Source organism: Triticum dicoccoides, chromosome 3B, assembly GCF_002162155.2.
Source record: "Triticum dicoccoides isolate Atlit2015 ecotype Zavitan chromosome 3B, WEW_v2.0, whole genome shotgun sequence".
In the NCBI taxonomy this organism is placed as follows: Eukaryota; Viridiplantae; Streptophyta; class Magnoliopsida; order Poales; family Poaceae; genus Triticum; species Triticum dicoccoides.
In genome coordinates this window covers 581,339,098-581,361,917 of record NC_041385.1, presented here as the reverse complement: position 1 = coordinate 581,361,917, position 22,820 = coordinate 581,339,098, and the positions used below count along the sequence as shown (strand labels likewise).

Below are 22,820 nucleotides of genomic sequence, written 5' to 3'. Positions count from 1 at the left end.
CAACCCAAACCGTTGGCGCGCCGTTGTGCTTTCGTTGAATCAGACTGATGCCGTATCTAGATAAATCTAAGACAAGCTTCTTGGAACCGAGGTACTAAATGAAATTATTGAATGCTAGTACATCTCAGTTCACAAGGGGTAACTTTTACAAGCATCACCAATCAAAAGTAACACGCCAAGACAGGATAACAAATTAACGACAATAACTGTAGAACAGATATTCAAATTTAGTCAAGCGTTACATCACTGGTGGTGGAGCCGTTCAGAATGGAAGAGCGATGCATGCAGCAATCGTCCAAGGCGGCAGAGAGAGCTGAAGGCGAGGTCACTGGAGGGGAAAGATGTTGGGCCTGCTGAATGAAATTAATGAACGAATGAAACTTTGAAAATAATGAAGCATTTGAAAGATAAAAAATGAAACAAATATTACAAAAGTTCATATTCACAAAGGCACTGGGGAAAACTTTACCTTTTTCTTTATAGTTGTGAGTCTGAATTGGTTGGCGCTAGCAATTTCTTCAGACTTCACGGTTCTCATCTAAAATGTGAGTGTATATTCAACTATTCGCTCAGTCTTGACAAAGAGGTCTCCAATTACCTTCATCCAAGACTAACTGCAGAAGTTCATCTACAATATGGAATTAGCCCTCCAGAAGTACATGGGATATCTAAGTGAATCTCAGCTAACAAGGGATAGATAACTGTTACAACCATCCAAGTGCATCTCAGCACACAAGGGATAACTGCTAGTACAAGCATCACCAATCAGAAGCAACACTTCAGGATAACAACACAACGGCAATAACTATAGAACAAGATTCAAATTAGACATGTGTCTCAGTCCAGGTGGTGGAGAAAGTGGAAGAACGATGCATGCAGTAATCAACGTAGAAGGGATCCTGAGGGGTCGGCAGTAGTGACAATGCCGAGAGAGTTGAAGGGTCACCGGAGGGGATAGATCTTGCACCTACTGTTTGAAACACAAGAATAAATGCAACTTTGAAATAAATGAAGCATATGAAAGATAAAAAATGAAATAACTATTACGAAAGGCTGTCTTTATTTTTTTTTTGCAAACCTCAAAAGGACTATCTTTGCAAAGGCCGGTGGATCATTTACCTTTCCATTTATTTGTAAGTTGTGAATCCGAACAACAGTTCATCTGAAATCCTTCCAGCGGATATGCGCAATTTATGGCCAGCTTTCTCCGTCAGGCGCTTGGCAGCTCTCGTTCAAGCGTTCACAACCCCAAACACATATATGTTGGAGGGAGGATGGCAAATCTGATAAAGATGATATGTTGGGGCAGTCATAGATATCGAGCGTCGTCAGACTAGAGAAGCACTTCAGATTTCCTGGTAGGGACCACATTTCACACTCACCTAATCTAAGGCACTTGACGGATGTGAATTTTGCAGATTCTTCAAATGAAACGGATGATTCCTTGCATCCTTCGAGAGACAGAAATGGTGGAACTACAGAACCTTCATCCGAGAGCATCTGGTTGAGCATCACGAGGCTGCTAACATAGAGTGATTGCTGCACCCGAAACTGTGAAATGCAGTTCGCGCTGAGCTTCGGGACATCTGTCAAATGTACGTCGTGAAGTTGCAAGAATGGCAGGCCTTCGAGAAAGCACAGATCAGGGCAACGTCCCAGTATCGGCAGGCCTTCGAGAAAGCACAGATCAGGGCAACGTCCCAGTGATAAGGATACAAGGGAAGTCAGATGACCGATAGACAAGGAAGTGGAGCTTCTGCAGCCATACATGCTAAGACTTTTCAGGTGTGGCAAGTCACTACTGAAGAAATTATCTGCAACCATGCACTGGTATATACAGAGCTCCTCAAGAGACGACGGCAATAAACCTGCTCCATGTGTCAAGTCTAAAGAAGGGCAGGAAATCAATCTAACTTTCGAAAGAGAGGTAGCAGCTCGTAAGCCTCCTAATGACTTGAGGCACCAGCAATATCTGATGAACAAAAAGTCCAGCTTTGTCAAATGTTGGAGGACCACTTGCGACGGAAGTGTAGTTAAAGTCATGATCTCCATTAAGAACAAATTTCTCAGTGACGTCAGACCGCCAAGGCAAACAGCTAATGCCCCATCTGTAACACTGCATGAAGAAAGACGAAGTTCGCGAAGACCTGATGGTGGAACCAACGGCAAGTTGATGCTTCTTCCATAAATGAATCTCAGCCTCTGCTCGTGGCAACATATCCATGCTTTAATTATATCATCTTTCAGCATTACCTCGCCGTTCTCTCTTTCTAGAGCACTTGCAATGGTTTGAAGATGTGACATGTCAGCATCCATTAATGCCATCATTTGCTTCAGAGATGAATGTTCAGACGATAATACTTCCCTAATTCCCAATACAGAATCCACCTCCCATATCGAAGCAAGTTGTGATGCCAAGTAGTCTGTTCTCATGATGTTTTCCCTCTGATCATGCTGTTCTAGCTCATCACTGGTAATAAATATAAGCAGTGGGCAACTGCTAATTGATAAGTATGTAAGGGTTGCTGGAAGACACGATAACGTTTTCAGAGTCGAGACACTCTCGAGCTCTAGTTTTGAGCAATGCCTGAAGAGCTCAGTATTGAGTGGCAGGTCTTCTAAGGCACTGCAATCGACAAGCTTAAAAGATTCCAAATTCTCAAAATACGAACCCTCAAGTAACCAACTTGGATACGTGGCAGATTTATAACCCTTGATCTCAAGGCCTTTCAGTTGAGGCGGTGGCATCAAACCTTCTAGAATCTCCAACTGTAAACTGTCATCTGCATTCTTGCCATTATTGCAACTCCAGACAAGGACCAAGCTTCCAAGATGACTTTTCTGATATAGCTTCGACTCTAAGGCTTCATTCTTTCCAGTGACATTCTCGACATTTCTGACTCTTAAACTGCCACCAAGCTCTTTCATGTCTCTGAGCTGCCGCAACTCATACCCCTTCTGCTTTTGCACACAAAAATCTTCAACATGCTGGAGCGAAGATAGCTTGCCTATATAAGGCCAACTCCACCGCGCGACCCATCCTGTCCGTCCCGGTCCGTTTGGGATAAAAGGGACAAAGGAGGCGGCCCAGCGCGCGACGGCCCGGACCCATCCTGTCCGTTTTGTGTCTGGGCCGACCCATTTCTAGCGCAAACTTGCGCCGGGTTTGGGTCGCGGCGGACACCAAACGGACGCGCCCTCGTCCGCGTCGGGGCCGCGTGGCAGGCGGCCACCTACCTTCCTCCCGCCCACATCAATGCGCACGGGCGGGCGGCCCCACCTGTCATCCACACATGAAAGGGTCGCCGTCCTTCTTTAAGTGGGAAGCGTGGACCGGTCGTCGTCCACACTGCCCCGCGCCACCCCGCGGCCTCCTCGAAACCCGACAGCCCCAGGCCCCAAACCCTAGCCAAGAACTCGCCGGCCGGCCGCCCCGCAGCCATGGGGCTCTGGAACTACGGCCGCAAAGGCAAGCACGACCGCGAGGCTGGCTCCTCGTCGGGGCGTCGCCGCGGCTCGGTGAAGAAGGAGGAGCCGGCCTCGCCATCGCCACCACGCCGGGCCCCCTCGCCGCCCGCATTCTCCATCGCCCCCGCGTCCGCCGGCGAGCGCGACCGGCACTACATCCGCGCTGAGGTGTGCCGACGTTATTGGGAGACGAGGACGCAGATCCCCTGGAGCGACGCCCACCTCCCCAACAACTGGCATTTGTCGGCCGACCGCGTGCCGATCCCGCCGGTCCCGGTGACCGGCCGTGCGCGCCGCCAGGAGATCGAGCGCCGCCGCCGCCTCCTCCCGGACGACCTCTACTACGATCCCAGGTACGCCCCCGACTCGCCATTGTGGGACACCTGGTTCCGCGATGAGCACGACGCGCGGCGGGCGTCCTATTTCGCCGGCACGTCGATGGGGCCACGGCGGCCACGCCCAGAGGGCCGAGCGGCCGCTCCCCAGGAGCGCGGGCGTAGGGTGGTGCGCGACCTCACGCCCACGCCGTCGCCGTCTCCATCGCCACCACCACCTCCTCGCATGACGGCGGAGGAGGAAGCTCGTCTCGTGCAGCGTGTCATGGAGGACTCCATGCGCACGCACGATGAGCGGCAATGGGATGGCTTGGAGGAGGCCATGGCACTGTCTGCCGCCGGCGACGTGGCCTTCCCGGAGCTGCAGATGGCGGCCTTGACGGAGGAGAGGAGGAAGGACGCCATGGAGGAGGAGCCGGCGGCCGCCTTCCAGCAGCTGGTGGGCGCGGGGTGGGCCTGGTCCTGCACTGCTCCGGAGATGGCCGCCAGCCTGGGCGTGGACTGGCGCGCCACTCCGCCGCAGTCACCCGAGCGGGAGGAGTCGCCACGGGAGGAGGTGTTGCAGGCACCTTCCGCCGTCCAGCCCGCCCCCGTCTACCAGGCACCGCACGCACCGCCGGCCCACCTGTGGACGCCGCCGGCCTACGTCGACCTCGTCAGCGACGACGACGACACCGGCGGCCAGTGAAGAGCGCCACGGCGACGGCAACGACGGGCACGGGCAGGAGCGCGCCGGCGGCGACCGTTTTTTTTCTTTTTTATGTTTAATTATTAATGTGACGAAACTGGGCCGTTTTGTGGCCATGGACCCCCCTAACTAAGTTTTATCTTTTATTAAACTGCGTTTATTTACTTTTTTAGTCATTTTTTTATGTTTTCTTTTTTTATTGTTTTTCTAAACACGGACGTGATTTGGGGTGCGGCCGCGCGGTGGGCGCACGCACGACCCAATGAACACAGCCGGACACGGGCGTACCCATCGGCGCCCCAAAGGGACAAAATCCGGCCAATCCGGACGTCCGTTTGGGGTCGTGCGGTGGAGTTGGCCTAAGGGATTTGAGGCAGAGCTACTTCATACATCCTGTATCCCAGATCAGGATACCCTTCAAGATGTCGTAACTTGCTTAATTTACATAGTTTGTGAGGCAAACTCGTAACTTTATGGTTCAACAGAAGTAACTGTAGGTGGTAAAGAGCACATAATGATCGAGGCAATTCGGCAATGGAAGTTTTAATGAGGTTTAAATACCGAAGGTGTTTCAGCTTACCCACAGATTCGGGTAGCTTGTTACTATTGTAGAAGCACAAATAGAGTACACGTAACTTCTTCAAGTTTTGAAGTACCTGACTGAAAACATCGCTCACATCATCTGTAAGTGGGTCAATGCAGATAACAGTGCGCAAATGATGTAGCTTGCAGATACTGCGCTGATGTTGTTTCATACTCTCAACACGAACAGACAGACGACGGACGGTGCATGGTATTTCTGTCACCTTATCATCTTCTAATCTGAAACAGTCTTCTTTAGAGAGCGACTCTGCCAAATCATGAAGAAGATCATGCATAATGTAGTATGTGTCCATAAATCTTTCAGAAAATGGTTGCAAGAAAGACCCAGAAACCATCTCATTGAGGTAATCCTTTCCAACATCTACCATTTTCCTGTTCTGGTTGCACGGATCAACAAGCCCCTCCGCTATCAGCAGGTGAACCAACTCATAAGTGTTATACCTGTGCCCTTTTGGAAACAAACTACAATATAGAAAGCACCTCTGTAGACGTGGATCTAACTTCTGATAACTCCACAACAGAGCCATTCTAGGCTCACTTAAGTTGTCAATCTTTAAAGTCAGAGCATCTTTCCAGGCAGAGATATTCATTTTCCCTTTCAACTGGGAACCAACAACTTTTGCAGCCAAAGGAGACTGTCCAAGCCTTTTAGCTATCTCCTCTGCAATCACCTCTAGCCCTTCAAGCAACGGAGGGTCTCTAATTTGTGCCCCAGTGAAGGCATAGTATTTGAAGAGTGCCAAGAACTGAGTATCTTCCATGCTTTCCAAACGGAGCACCTTTTCACAGTAAAGAGCGGAAGGAAATGTATCCCGTCGAGAAGTTACCAAAACTTTGCTTCCCTTGTGCTGAGAAACTAGGGGAGCTAACAGTTGGTCCCATTCCATCTGATTACTCGAATCATCAAACCAAACACCATCCAATACAAGCAAGAATTTCTGACTTCTGCAGTATGTCCCTTAATTGGCAGTGGAGAGTATCCAGATTATCAAGACGTGGGCACTCCCTCTTAGCTGCGGATTCGATTATCTCCCGTGTATGACGATGGACATCAAGTTTGCGTGAGATGCACACCCACATCCTGACATCAAAATGTTCTTGTACCCTCTTGTCATTGTAAACATGTTGTGCCAAGGTGGATTTTCCCATACCTCCTGCTCCGACAATGGCCAAACCCGCATATACAGCTGAATTAGCTTCAACAGCAACTGGCTCGGTAAGAAGGTTTATTATATCATCGCGATCCTTGTCACGACCTATTACTTTCAGAGGTGGTAATGATGTGGCCTGAGGAATAATGGGCCTCTCTGCAGTGTTACCACCTGGTAAACAAAGAAGCTCAGAGAACCCCTTCCCTTTCGCTAGAATGGCCTTCAGTTCATTCAGCTGGCAAAGTAGCTTCTTGTTCCTTGGGCGAACATTGGATAACCTGTTAGATGCAGCACGCAGAGGCTTCAAAATAGTGCTGATGGATGAGGCACACAGTGGCGAGGAATCTCTCCCAGTCTTTGCTTTGCGCTCAAGGAGGTCATACTCATGCATGTCCAGCAGATCCTCAGCCTTGTAGAAGGCTTCTTTGAGCTCTTGGGTCCATTTGTCCAACTTGACCCTGTGGTTGCCTTTGTTAGCTGCTTCAACCATCAGCTCGAACTGCGGCATAATTGTGCTCTCCAGTTCATGGAGCTCACTTGCCATGTCCACCCCAAGGAATGTTGAGGCATCTGCGAGGAGCCTCTTCAGGATCGGCGATGTTGCCAACTTTAAGCCAGCCAGCGCCACCCCAGTCATGGAATCACAGGGTACTGTTCGTTGGGGATTGGGAAATGGCTTTTGCACTGCAAACACAAAGATCTTTGGCAGCTGTGTAAATAGACAAAATGGCAGGGAATTAGAAAGACTTTATGAGGCAAACAATGGGATACACCAATTAGATGAAAATATCCGTAGGAGCGGAGAAGAACAAAACAAATTAGTCTACTGCAGTATGTTAGAAAAGAAAAGAAAAATTAAAGCAGAGCCCTGCAAGCAAATTTGTTTCTTTTGTGTGGACGGAACTATCTGTACAGGGGAAACTAAATAGCATAGGAGGTTGGAATGCTTACAGAGGTGAAGGAGTGAAGGACAGAATCGTTGCTGGAGCCACCACGGCGGCAACGGTAATGCAAGGTTGCCGACGAGGAGGACTGGAGAAGTGTTGTAATACAAGAGAAATCAGAACCAGAGCTCACCAAACAGCAAGACAAGAGAGCAAAATATCTGAACCAGAGGTACACTGGGAGCTGGTAGTCTCTTTCTGTTTCTCCACCACGACCACGATTAAGGCCTTATCTCTGAAAGCGATGGCCAAGAATAAGTATTGGTGTAATTTGTGTGTGGTTGCAATCCAGTTCTCAGGTGGCTACATGGATGCAGTCCTACTGAAAGACTGTCCGAAGGGCTGATCTTTTGGCTTTGGCGCATGTTACATATCTCAAGGTTATAGCCATCTTTTCCCTGTCAACCTGATTATCAACTTACAGTGTTGAATTTGTTTTCCACTGCTTCGCAGACGTGGGTGGCATCGCAGACGTGGATGGTGAGGTGGTTGCCAGAATGGAAGGAACGTACGGCAGGGACCAGGATCAAGATTTGATGGCCTATGACCCTTCTGTTCAGCTGACCGTGCACCAGGGCTTGGCCACTGTATACTGTCCCAAATGATCCTACCTGCCTTCTCCTCTCTCCAGAGATTGTCCATTCGTGTCAATTGCACTATTCCTGTTCATATTTTCAAAGTACTCCATTGTATCCAAAACAAGATTCTTTCAAGAAAAGGTCACACGTCTCTGAGCAACACAATGTGCCTCGTCTTGCTTCAGTTTCAGTTCCAGTCCGAACCAACCCAAACTGTTGGCGCCCCGTTGTGTTTTCGTTGAATCACACTGCGACCACCATTCTGGCAAAGCTTTTCACTGGGACGGCTAGTCGCCAGCGATGTCTTCACTTCCCACTCCCAGTGAGCACATTTAACTATTCACTCGGTCTTGACAAGGGTCCTCCAATTACCTTTCCAAAAGTAACTGCAGAAGTTCAGCTGCAATACGGAATTATGGAGCTTAGCCCTCCATAAAATTACGCAAATGATAAGTGCGACACGTCAGGTGCGTGGCAGTCCGGCCCTGACGTTTTTTGATGACAATTTCAGTCACGCAAGGATGGCAAATTCCAGTGATACACGGCAAATTTCTGTCAAAAATAAACTGAAGTGCGAAAGTTGTCATTCTTGCGAACTAAAGTTGTCATCCTCGCGTAACTAAACTTGCCCTCGAAAACGTTCGGAGTTGCCATGTGCTCGTACCTGACGTTCGGCACTTATCAAGGTCCAGAATTATTAGATGAAATTAGAGTGTACATGAAATTATTGGATGCTAGTGCATCTCAGTACACAAGGGGTAACTGTTACAAGCACCACCAATCAAAAGTAACACGCCAAGATAGGATAACAAATTAACGACAACAATTGTGTAACAGAGATTCAAATTTGAACAAGCTTCGAACACTAGTCGTGGGGCCGTTTAGAGTGGAAGAGTGACGCATGAAGTGATCGACGAAGGCAGCGGAGAGAGCTGAAGTGCAAGTGAGACTGAGGCACTCCAACTCCTGGCAGGCAGCGGGTGGAGACGAGATCACCGTAGGCGAAAGATGTTGGTCCTACTGCATGAAATAAATGAACGAATGGAGCTTTGAAACAAATGAAGTATTTTAAAGATAAAAGATGCAACAAATATTACAAAAGTTCATATTTGCAAAGGAACTGGGGGAATTTTACCTTTTTTCTTTATATTTATGAATCTGGAAATTCTGTGAATTCCTTCCAGCGGATATGCTCAATCTTTGGCCAACTTGCTCCATCAGGTGCTCTGCAGTTCTTCTGCAAGACTTTAGAGTTCCACAAGACTGTGCTGGAGGGAGGATGGCAGATCTGGTAAAGATGATATATTGGGACACATGTGGATTTCGAGTTTTGTCAAGTTGGAGAAGCACTTCAGATTTCTTGGCAGGGAACTCATTTCGCAATAACTTAACCTCAGGCACTTGACAGATCTGAAATCTGTTGATTCTTCAAATGAAACGGATGACTCCTTGCATCCTTGGAAAGACAGAAATGGTGGAACTGTAAAACCTTCAGCAGAGAGCATGTGGTTGAGCATCGCAAGGCTGCTAACATATAGTGATTTTTGGACCCGGAATTGTGAAATGCACTTCGCGTCAAGCTTTGGGACGTCTGTCAAATGTACATGGCGAAGTTGCAGGGAAGACAGTCCTTCAAGAAAGCACAGATCAGGGATACCTCCTAGTGATAGTGATTCAAGGGAGGTCAGGTGACCAATCGACAAGGATGCAGAGCTTCTGCACCCAAACATGGAAAGATGCAGCAGGAATGGCAAGTCACTACTGAAGAAATTAGTTGTAACCATGCACCGCTGTATACGGAGCTTCTCAAGAGATAATGGCATAAAATTTGCTCCATGTGCCAAGTCTAAAGAAGGGCAGTCAAACAATTGAAAATCTGAAAGAGAGGTAGCAGCTCGTAACCCCCCTAATGATCTGAAACACCAGCAGGATGAAATGTAAAGGTCGTTGAGCTTTGTCAAATGTAGAAGAACCACTTGCGATGGAAATGTAGTTAAAGTCATGATCTCCATCAAGGACAAACGTCTCAGTGACGTGAGACCGTCAAGGCAAACAGCTAATGCCCCATCCGTAATACTGCATGAAGAAAGATGAAGTTGACAAAGACCAGACGGTGGAACCAAGGGCAAGCTGATGCTTCTTCCATAAATGAATCTCAGCCTCTGCTCGTGGCAACATATCCATGCCTTGATGATATCATCTTTCAGCATTAACTCACCAGTCTCTCTTTCTACAGCATTTGCAATGGTTTGAAGATGTGACATGTCAGCATCCATTAATGTCATCATTTGCTTCAGAGATGAATGTTCTGACGATAATGCTCTCTTAATATGCGATCTGGAATCCACTTCCCACAATGAAGCAAGTTGTGATGCCAAGTAGTCTGTTCTCATGATGTTCTCCATCTGATCATGCTGTTCTAGCTCATCACTGGCAATAAACATAAGCAGTGGGCAACTGCTAATTGTTAAGTGCATGAGGGCGGCTGGAAGATAAGATAATGTTTTCAGAGACCAGACATTCTTGAGCTTCAGTTCAGAGCAATGCCTGAAGAGCTCAGTATTGAGTGGCAGGCCTTCTAACGCACTGCAATTGACGAGCTTAAAAGATTCCAAATTCTCAAAATGCAAACCCTCAAGTAGCCAACTTGGATACATGTCAGATTTGTAACCCTTGATTTTCAGGCCTTTCAGTTGAGGCGGTGGCATCAAGCCTTCTAGAATCTCCAACTGTAAACTATCATCTGCATTCATGCTATTATTGCAACCCCAGACAAGATTCAAGCTTCCAATATGACTTTTCTGATATAGCTTCGACTCTAAGGCTTCATCCTTTCCAGTAACATTCTCGAGATTTCTGACTCTTAAACTGCCACCAAGCTCTTTCATGTCTCTGAGCTGCCGCAACTCACATCCCTTCTGTTTTTGCACACAAAATTCTTTAAAATGCTGGAGCAAAGTTAGCTTGCCTATATAAGGGATTTGAGGCAGAGCTACTTCATACATCCTGTATCCCAGATCTTGATACCCTTCAAGATGCCGTAACTTGCTTAATTTCCATAGTTTGTGAGGCAAACTCTTAACTTTATGGTTTAACAGAATTAACTGTAGGTGGTAAAGAGCACATAATGATCGAGGCAATTCGGCAATGGAAGTTCTAATGAGGTTTAAATACCGAAGGTGCTTCAGCTCACCAACAGATTCAGGCAGCTTGTTACTATTGTAGAAGCACAAATAGAGTACACGTAACTTCTTCAAGTTTTGCAGTACCTGATGGAAAAGATCACTCATATCATCTGTAAGTGGGTCAATGCAGATAACAGTGCGTAAATGATGTAGCTTGCAGATACTGCGCTGATGTTGTTTCATACTCTCAACACGAACAGACAGATGACGAACGGTGCATGGTATTTCTGTCACCTTGTCATGTTCTAATCTGAAGCAGTCTTCTTTAGAGAGCGACTCTGCCAAATCATGAAGAAGATCATGCATAATGTAGCATGTTGCCCGAAATCTTTCAGAAAATGGTTGCAAGAAAGACCCAGAAACCATCTCATTGAGGTAATCCTTTCCAACATCTACCATTCTCTTGTCCTGGTTGCATGGATCAACAAGCCCCTCAGCTATCAGCAGGTGAACCAACTCATCAATATTATACTTGTGTCCTTTCGGAAACAAGCTGCAATATACAAAGCACCTCTGCAGACGTGAATCTAACTTCTGATAACTCCACAACAGAGCTGTTCTGGGCTCACTTAAGTTGTCAATCTTTAAAGTCAGAGCCTCTTTCCAGGCAGAGATATTCATTTTCCCTTTCAACTGGGAACCAACAACTTTTGCAGCCAAAGGAGACTGTCCAAGCCTTTTAACTATCTCCTCTGCAATCTCTTCTAGCCTTTCAAGCAAGGGAAGATCTCTGATTTGTGCTCCGGTGAAGGCATAGTATTTGAAGAGTACCAAGAACTGAGTATCTTCCATGCTTTCCAAACGGATCACCTTTTCACAGTTAAGAGCAGAAGGAAATGTATCCCGTCGAGAAGTTACCAAAACTTTGCTTCCATTGTGCTGGGAAACTAGAGGAGCTAACAGTTGGTCCCATTCCATCTGACTACTCAAATCATCAAACCAAACATCATCCAACACAAGCAAGAATTTCTCTGATTTTGCAGTATGTCCCTTAATTGGCACTGGAGAGTATCCAGATTATCAACACGTGGGCACTCCCCCTTAGCTGCGGATTCGATAATCTCCCGTGTGTGACGATGGACATCAAGTTTGCATGAGATGCATACCCACATCCTGACATCAAAACGTTCGTGTACCCTCTTGTCATTGTAAACATGTTGTGCCAAGGTGGATTTTCCCATACCTCCTGCTCCGACAATGGCCAAACCCGCATACATAGCTGAATTAGCCTCAACAGCAACCGGCTCGGTAAGAAGGTTTATTACATCATCACGATCCTTGTCACGGCCTATTACTTTCAGAGGTGGTAATGATGTGGCCGGAGGAACAATGGGGCTCTCTGTACTGTTACCAGCTGGTATGCAAAGAAGCTCACGCAACTCCCTGCCTGTCACCAGAACGGCCTTCAGTTCATTCAGCTGGTGAAGTAGCTTCTTGTTCTTTGGGAGGAGATTCGATAACCTGTTAGAAGCAGCATGCAGAGGCTTCAAAATAGTCCTGATTGATGAGGCACGGGGTGGCGAGGACTCTCTCCCACTCTTTGCTTTGCGGTCGAGGAGGTCATACTCGTGCATGTCCAGCAGATCTTCAGCTTTGTAGAAGGCTTCTTTGAGCTCCTGGACCCATTTGTCCAACTTGACCCTGTGATTGCCCTTGTTAGCTGCTTCAATCATCAGCTCGAACTGCGGCATGATGGTGATCTCCAGTTCATGGAGCTCGCTCGCCATGTCAACCCCAAGGTATGTTGAAGCATCCGCGAGGAGCTTCTTCAGGATCGGAGATGCTGCCAATTGCAAACCAACCAGCTCCACCCCCGTCATGGATTTGCAATTTTTGGGGGGTATTTTTCTGCTTCTTGACTTCTGAGAATGCACGGAATCGGGTATAGTGTAAAGACAAAAGACACAAAATGGGGGAAAGCTAGGAGGATATAAACAGGCAAGCAGGTAAAATAACTCCAATGACAGATTTTTTTCTTCTCTCTTTCCTTTTTATGGGGAGTGGGGTTGTGGCTACTTGGATAGTTGGATGCAGGAGGAGATGCAGAAGCGTTTATTCAGGGGAAATGGGCGGAAAACTAACAGGTAGATCACGGTAAACAGGAGCTAAAACTTTTTCCCCTCTTGCTTTTGACTTACTGTTTTTTGGGTATGGAATGACCCAAAGAAATAAAAGAAGGGCGACAGAAGTGCTTCTGGAGGGGCAAATTAACGGTGAAGGCAGCAATGGGTGAAAAACCTGTAGAAGTGGGAAACAATAGATCAATTAGTGAATTGCAAAGAGAAAAGGAACACAGCACAAAGGGCAGGTTTTTCTCTCTCCTTTTGTGCCACAGAAGTATTTCAAGAGGTAAAAAAAGATAAGAGGAGGGAACCTTGCAAGTTAAAACAGCAAAGGAACTCCTGGAGGTGCAAACACGCGGTGAAGTCAGCAACGGACGGAAACACGAGGTGCAAATACGCGGTAAATGACAGACGAATTAGTAAACTGCAAAGGGAAAATGAACACAACACAAAGGGCAGGTTTTCTTTCTTCTTTGTGCCAGCATAAGTATTTCTGAAGGTCAAAAAAAGAGGGGGGGAATCCAATAACAAGTTAAAACAGCAATGGAAGGATCTGAAGCTTACTCAGATAGTGGACCTTGGAATTAGAGTTACTGGAGCGGCATGGCAACGATGGCGGATGCAAGGCTGCTGGAGAGGTCGGTTGGAGCTAGTGTTGTATTACAAGAGAAATGAGATACAGAACTCTCCAAGCAGCAGGTCAACAAGACTATTGATATGATCCAATGTACACAGCTCTGATCCAGCTACTTGTCTTTTCTTAAATTGAGCCGAGCTGGACCTGCTAAAAAAACTACAGTAACCACTTTGGATAGCTCTCTAATCAATAAAAAATGTGCAAGTGGCCTAGGCTACAATCGATAAAATAAAAACAAGTGACAGTTCATTCATGTTATGAAACTATGAAAATACTCGTTCAAAGAGCATCCCTTGACATATTTCCGTAGTTTCAAATAATCCGATGGTGATAATGGACCTGGTGTTAGCACATCAAAACCAACAAAGCCAATGAACTGGTGGCTTACATTACCTGCTTCTACCATTTTATTCTTCCTCACTATCACTGGCTTTTCACACTTTCCAAGTACCGTTTCAGTTCAGAAAGCTATGATCAAGAATAAAATATGACTCTTAGTCTTCGACTACAGGAAATCCATGAAGATGTATAATTTGCAAATGGGTAGCATGATTTCCATCAAACTACGTGATACGATTCACCATCGGACTGGGTTCCGTGAAAACGCAAACCAGAGGAAGGTGAGATGAGTCTGGGAAAAATGTCCTGCCAAGCATCATGTCAGAATAATAATTAGCTTTTTTTGTCCTACTAAAAGCGTACAAATTCAAACGAGTTCTGAAAATCACACATATAATTCAGTAGAAGATCTGAGATTCACATCTGAAAATTGCACATGAATTAATTTTCAATCGGAACAATTTTGGCATGTTAAAATATCTGAAAATTTATTCAGCTTCCAAAGTTCAGAAAAAATTGCGGAAAAACACCAAAAGATCAGAAAAAATAACATTTACATTCATAAAACACAACTCTGTTTAGAAGTTTTGGGTGTCTATTTGGTTAAGGAAGAAAGCACACTAGTGAGCCAGTCTTAAGGAATAGGCATGTTATAAGAGAAATAACCTGAATTACAGGCATATGTTATAGTATTAGTTATCATTTCCTAAGGAAGAATTGGTAGATTAGCAGGCATATGCAAACATTCTACATTGAATGGACATCACAAACGAACATTGTACAATTGTACCGTATATAGCCAATATGCAACAGAATCCATCGACTTTCCACACAAAAATGCATTTTTATCATTGACAAACAAGAGAGTCTAATCCAAATTACACATATTGATGGCACTGCAGTAGTGATCCAACGACCACATAGTACAAAGAAAGGAACAATTCAGAAGCAAACCTTACAAAATCTTTATTGACATCGAGAAGTAACAGAGTTGGAATACACTATCCATACTAAACTATCAAATCAATGATGCAATTTGGTTAAACCCAAGTGTAGACACATCATGACTTGTATTTTCATAACTGAACATCCATGTATCTTTGGACCAGTCCAGGATAAGCAAGTGCACAAAGCTAAAACACCAATGCAATCAGTTCCAACTGCCCTAGATTAAAACAAGATTGTTCTTGCAAACTGAAAGATCATAATATCACCAGGACAGTGGAATATAAATTGGCACTTATTGCTCCATATTATTGATGGAGAAGAAACATATCCAATAGAAAGGACAAAGGTAAGCATTCTACAATTGATGGACATCACGGAGAAACATCGCACCACATATAATAATTATGAATCCATCTGAGGATTTTTCATAAAATTTGCTCTGTTATTGACAAAGAATAGAACACAATCCAAATTACACATATATAGCACCCACGGTAGTGGTCAAAAGACAACATCGTAAAGTAGAAACATAGGAACAGCTCAGAACAAAACCAATCCTTTGATCACAAACAGCAGTGGAAGCGAGGCCATAAAACACACTGTACGCTGAATACAATCAAGGGTCCCTATAATCATGTATGAAACAATAGATCTGTAGGGGGCAACTTTCCATAAGATTGGCATTGTTGTCGACAAACGATATAGCTTGAGCCAAATTACACATATGTATACCATTGCAAGACAAGAGCATGACAAAACAGAAAAGAAGAACCAACTCTGAATCAAGCGGATCATTGTTCACAGGCCAGCAGTGGGAAGCGAGGCCATAAACGCACTATACGCTGATTCCAGATCAAAATTGAGCTGTCTGGCCTGCTGATCTGTGAGCTCGTCCCCGGCCCCCATCTTATGCAGCTTTGCGAGCCACTCGTTCACCTTGACCTTCCCCTCGAAGTCGGGCGGCAGGACGGTACCGAGCTTCCCCATGGAGGTGGAGAGGTCGTGGAGCAGGGGGCGGACCTGGTCGTTGGCGAGCATGTTGAGCTTGACGGCGTCCATGGCGGTGATGAAGCTCTGGACGCACTGGGCGATGGCGGAGGCGGAGGCCGCGGTGGCGGGCGGCGCGGAGGAGGAGGAGGTGGCGGCGCGGAGCTCGATGGTGGCGGGGACGCCGGACTGGACGAGGCGGTTGAGGGCGGCGGGGCAGTCGAGGCGGTAGGCCTGCACGAAGCGCGGGATGGTGACGACCCCGGCGAGGGAGGAGGAGAGGGAGTTGAACTGGGAGATGAGCTTGAGGCAGTCGGCCTCGTAGTCGGCGGCGGAGACGAGGTCGCGGACGTAGGCGCGCTCCAGCTTCTCCGTGGCCTTGATGATCGCGTACAGGTCGGCCAGGCTCTCCAGGAGCTCCCGCTCGCGCTTGTCGTTCCACAGCTTCACCTCCATCGGCGCCGGCGAGCGGCGTCCGTCTCCGGCCTCCCTCCCTCCCTCTCCCCGGCGAGCGATTTGGGGGCTAGGGTTTCGTGGCGTCGCGCGAGATTGGGACAGAGAGGGGAAGGAAGCGGGGTGTGGGGAAGCTTGGGAGGATGAAGAACTACGAGGGGTTTCGTGTAAAGTGTGCAGTCTTTGATGCTTCTCCGCACGCACGCGGTAGTCTGCAAGATCGCAACGCTCTGTCGCCGTGCACGCGTTTATACTGCCTTTCTTCTGAAGCTTTCTTTCACTGCTAGTCGGCCAACCAAAAGCAAAGATGAATGGAATTGCACGGCAGCTTCTGCTGCCCTGTGGTTTACTGCTCCCTTTGTTTACAATCTTCAACGGTTACTAGTAAACCATCTCCTGTAAGGTAAAGATGAATGGAAGATGTTTTCGATATTTTAACGTAGACTACATACAGACAAAAATGAGTAATAAACACAAGGAAGCTATCATCTTCAACAGGGACATTTATGTGAGCTCGAGCTCACATGCACCCTTACAATAAAATCGAAAAAAATATTAAAATTTTCAAAAAAATCTGATTTTTTTTGTCAACAATCATTGATGTATGGTTCACATGCGTGCCAATTTTCATGATGAAATGACATTTGTGGAGGCCTTGACAAAAAAGACAAAATCATGCTGAAAAAACTGTTTTTGGAAGCATTTTGAAGCATCGATTTTGTTTTTTTTACCGAGACCTGCATGAATGTCATTTTGTCATGAATTTTTGCACGCATGTGAAAAAGACATCAATGTTTGTTGTAAAAAAAATCAATTTTTTTTAAACTTTTTAAGTATTTTTTTCAATTTTACTGTAGCAAAGGGTGCATGTGAGCTCGAGCTCACAAGAGCACTTTCGCTTCAACAGTTACTAGTAAATCATCTCTTCAATAGGGTGTTATTAGGGTTGTCTCAATGTTTTTTCTAGAAATATGTATGGGGTGCTCCCGCAACTCCCTAGTAAATTGCTGACATTGTCGGTGGGTCAATAATTTTATTTTTGTCACTCTCTCCCTCTCTCCCGCTCTCTTACCCGTCGGGGTCAGGCGGCACGACGTGGTAGCTCGAGCAGCATGGCGGAGTGCGGGGTTGGCGACGCTCGAGGTGGCTCGAGTGACACGTCAGAGCTCGCGACCGGGTTTGGGGAGGGATGGCCAAGAAGGAGTAGGGTTGTGCCAGTGAATGGGGAGCGGGCAGATGACTCGATGGTCGCTGGTATCAGGGCAGCACGCTCGCTGGAGCAGAGGGTAGCGGCGGGCGTGGGGATCACATTTTCATATATTGCCACTTGTCATGGCTTGGAAACAAGTGAAGGTAGGACTGTTTTTTTTAGGTACTAGACCATGACGGCGCGCGTTGCAGCACCCGTCTATTTTGGCAATAGAATGGTTGGAATTTTTATATACATATGAAAGCATATAACATATAAAGAATATGATTGCCCGCTGAAGTTTACAAATGTATTCTAGAACGTACTCTAAACTTTAAAGAATTGGGGGCAACAATCTCTAAAACTTTCAGGCAAGTACAATCATCAACTGGTAACTAAAATGGCACAAGACAACATCTACTAAGGAGACAAATGAGAGAATAGAAACACAGATCCTTGTGCGATTTTAACTACAAGTGGCTACAGTTATTGATTCACAGGAATATTTTGTTGCAAGGAAAAACATAGTAACCATCCGGTGTAATGAGAAGCCAAATGAGAGAATAGAAACACGGATCCTTGTGCGATTTTAACTACAAGTGACTACAGTTATTGATTCACAAGAATATTTTGTTGCAAGGTAAAACCATAGTAACCATCCGGTGCAATGAAAGCTATTCTGCCAAGAGAACGAAATTTGGAGTCTCTCTAGCTATCTTGCGTAAATTACTGCATTTAGGACCTCTTCAGCAGGAATGTGATGTTACAACAATATTTCCCGCTCCCATCAACACCGCCTCATAGAAAATAGGGGAAGCGACAAATAGCAGTTTGGGAGAATGTACGCAGACAGCAAATATACATATTGTGCTCAAGATTTTACAGAATAGGTAATAAGGAATAAATGAGCTGATCCGATTTGCATTCCAATGAGGAATCAACAAATCTCTTGGATAACTTCTCCCAAGTAGAAGATTGCTATATTCGTGCCTTTGCCTCACATTCTAACATCTCCAACATTGCTTGTTTCTCTGCCAACAAAATAATCTGTAATCATAACAACAAATTTGCAAGTACTCTTGTTGATTATTATATACACTGGGGAAAATGGGCATCAAATGCAAAATCAAATTTACCTTCAAGGGCACCTACGTACACTTCATCCAGAGGCATCATGTAGTGGTCCAGGCCTGATCTAACTTTTCCTTGTTTCCTGTATCTAGTGTGGTCCAATGATTTTCCTTAATGTGTTATACTACTGTGTATCTAGGAACAAATTATCAGGGAAATTATTGGCCTTTGTTTCTCTTATTGATACACAAACCAGGTTATGTATTTGCGCATTTGACTTTATTGTTGTAAATAACCTGTGGAATACATCAACAGACAGTATCATTGCATGAATGACACACATACATATCAATGATTTTCATTGCAGATTTACAGAGAAAGAACACTTTGTTACATGGATATAAAGCATGCAGAGATAGGGCATGGCTGCCCCCGTGAAGAAATTACCAAGATGACAACCATTGCAATTGACAGATGAAGAACAATCCAAACAACATATGAGAACAAACCTTCAGAATTTGCCCAAACTGATAGACCAGAAGCAACATGTACACTGCCCATACAAAATTAAGATTGAAAATAAATCAACGAATTGTCGGGTTGAAGATGGAACCGTAAGGAAAATTCTGCAGAAAGTGGAAGATAGAGGGGCAACTTAGAACGAACCATAGCTGCAAGATGTGTTACCCTGATGCCAGAGGAAGAAGGAGAACATGAGAGCGTGAGGGATATATATAGGAAAAAGAACTCACGTAGGTGTAGGTTTTCAAAATAGTAACTGCCTACACTAATCGCGGCCGGTGAGTGGCACGCATTACCTGCCATAAATGAGTATCAGGAACTGACGCCTCAGAGGTTGAATGACGTCGGATCGAGTTCAATCGCCACTCCAATGTCTGCAGCCCTACTTCTCCCTTCTGCATCAGCTGCCAATGCGTGCATCGCCTCTCCCACCACATCGATTGGCAAGGTCCACACCGGGTCTCCTCGCTCTGTGTCGGTCTATTGTACGCCGGTACATGCGATGGATCGGATCGAGGCTCAGTTCGTTTCCTCTTCCGAGAAGGACGATGTAGATAGGATGGAAGGTGGAGCAAGGACTGTTCGTGGGCTTCATGCAAGAACGAGGGCCCAATTAACTGCAGGCCATCAATTTTGTTGCGGAAGTAGCTGCCCAGTCCTGGCAAGAAGTAGTGCGCCTGAGTTTGATCAGACGGCCAAAAGCACCTAAAACTGAAGATCCGACGGCCAAGAATGCTAATGGCCTGAGATGGTTGGAAGAGTGCTCAGTTTTAATGTATCTAAATGGCTTGATCATGCAGCTACGCACACAACCAACACCGAGCGTGTAGATTTCATCAACTTTGGGGTGTATGTAGCATGAAAGTGAAATGTTTTAAGGTGTGATGGAGGCCTAACGTTGCCATAATGTTGCCTTCGCCATAACTAGGGGAATTGTTAGGGGAGATGCAACCCCACTCCCACCATAACCCCCTCTTCCTACCTCCACATGAACCCCCTCCCCTTTTATGGGGAGTTGGAGTGTGTTTTTTCATTCACAATAATTTATTTGGAAAAGAAGAGTTGTTTGAGGATGTCTAGGGTCTAGCTCTCGAAGCACGAAAAAAATTATTGTGGAAATGGAAATAGCAAGTGGGTGACAGCAACAAACTACTAGGACACATACAAGAGAAACTGATGGCTCCTTGTCAAATAGTTCACGGGATGCACACGATGTTACTGTACCATCCCAGCATGACATCGTAAGACGTGGATCATCCAACCTAGCAAACAACTTTAGAATTTTTTATCTACCATTAAAAGACCATAGGGCATCACACTCGCATTTGTGGCGGCTTTTTCATTTTTTAAGAAAAATAGATTAATAAGTGAGGTGTCGAGCAATGTGACAACTTCAACCTTGAGAAATCCCCTTACTGGAGGTTAGATCAAAGTGTGTGCTTTGGTCTTGTATAGCTTTGGTTGGTTCAACCTAACTAAATGTCGCAAACAAGAAAATTTCACCGAACTCGGGTCTTGATACATGTAAGTGCATCTAGTATTTAGTGTCCCTTAATGTATTTTGGATGATTAACCATGAAGCAGTTCATGGGCTAACGTATTTGTCACTATACATGGGTGAAAATCCATAAGAATTTGTTTTGGCATGTGGGTGGTGATCCCTAAAAATATTGTGAGAAGATTGACGTTTTTGGAGTGCCATTGAAGACTTGGAAGTTGTTGTGTAGACTTTATTTGCAACGTAAGGCAAACCATGCTACTAAGGGGGTCTAAGTGAAGCAAGATTGAAGTCTTCATGTTTGTGCTCAATCGAACATATTTCTTCGCCGAATCAAGATTCGAAAATCTCCTTGCAAGCAACTCTTTGATCCAATTTCGGATGTAAATATAGCTATCCCTAGAGACCTTAGGATTTACCGAATCTAGAAACTGAATTCACCTTGGTAAGGAAATGACTGGAAGTCCTTTTTATCGCAAACCATTTCAGTTTCCTGGACCAATAAAGTATCACGAAGGTTATAACAATAAAATAAATAGGCTAGAGTTAAGGTTTCACCTATATACGTGTACGCGGCTCGTGATTATAAATACATAGAGCAACATTGCATGAGTAAGTAATAAGATACACAATGTGAAAATAAATAAGTGGGTGATGCGTCGTCGTGGCACCACGGCTGACTACTGCTGCATCGAGGACTCATGGGGTTTCCTCGGTTATCTTGTACCAATCTTCGGTGTATAGCGAACTGGAGAACCCTAAGATCGAGATAGAGACAAGAGACTAACAATTATAGAAAACTATAATGTAAACTCATACCTTCAATCCCTTCTTGGGCATGCACGGGGTTGCAGGGCTATGACTCGCCCCTTAGCCAGAGCGAATTACCCACACATCGCGATGGAATCACAAGCAGATGACATGGTATAAAAGGTTAGTTGAAGATGAACGATTGATGGTCCTGCAATGTCGTTGATCATGGCGGAATCTTGATTACAAGTAAATAATCTAATGGAGATGGAGGCTATGGTGGTGGAGATGGAAATGTCGATGAGATATTGATGATAGTTGAGCGACTGTTGCCAAGATGTGAATGGTTGAGGAGATGAGTGTCGGGTCTTTCTCTCCTTCCTATAGTGCAGATGGACAGAATATGGTTTCAGGATTTCTCTGTTGCAATTTGGCTCAGGTCCTTCACGTTTTTTAGGGATAACGTCACGAAGTCAGTGGCACCAGGTACAATTGTTGGTATGACCGGTACCAGTCGTATGATGACCCACAAGTGTAGGGGATCTATCGTAGTCCTTTCGATAAGTAAGAGTGTCGAACCCAACGAGGAGCAAAAGGAAATGGCATGCGGTTTTCAGTAAGGTATTCTCTGTAAGCACTGAAATTATCGGTAACAGATAATTTTGTGATAAGGTAATTCGTAACGGGTAACAAGTAACAAAAGTAAATAAGGTGCAGCAAGGTGGCCCAATCCCTTTTATAGCAAAGGACAAGGCTAGACAAATTCTTATATGAAGGAAAACGCTCCCGAGGACACATGGGAATTATCATCAAGCTAGTTTTCATCATCCTCATATGATTTGCGTTTATTACTTTGATAATTTGATATGTGGATGGACCAGTGCTTGGGTACTGCCCTTTCTTGGACAAGCATCCCACTTATGATTAACCCCTATTGCAAGCATCCGCAAATACAAAAGAAGTATTAAGGTAAACTTAACCATAGCATGAAACATGTGGATCCAAATCAGCCCCTTACGAAGCAACTCATAAACTAGGGTTTAAGCTTCTATCACTCTAGCAACCCATCATCTACTTATTACTTCCCAATGCCTTCCTCTAGGCCCAAACAATGGTGAAGTGTCATGTAGTCGACGTTCACATAACACCACTAGAGGAAAGACAACATACATCTCATCAAAATATTGAACGAATACCAAATTCACATGACTACTTATAGCAAGACTTCTCCCATGTCCTCAGGAACAAACGTAACTACTCGCAAATCATATTCATGTTCATAATCAGAGGGGTATTAATATGCATAAAGGATCTGAACATATGATCTTCCACCAAATAAACCAATTAGCATCAACTACAAGGAGTAATCAACACTACTAGCAACCCACATGTACCAATTTGAGGTTTTGGG

General features: G+C 45.3%; 1 pseudogene; it reads right to left on the bottom strand.

Moving 5' to 3' along the window:
- Window positions 1-985: 985 nt before the first annotated feature.
- Window positions 986-16,588, bottom strand: LOC119279680 (annotated as a pseudogene).
- Window positions 16,589-22,820: the final 6,232 nt, after the last annotated feature.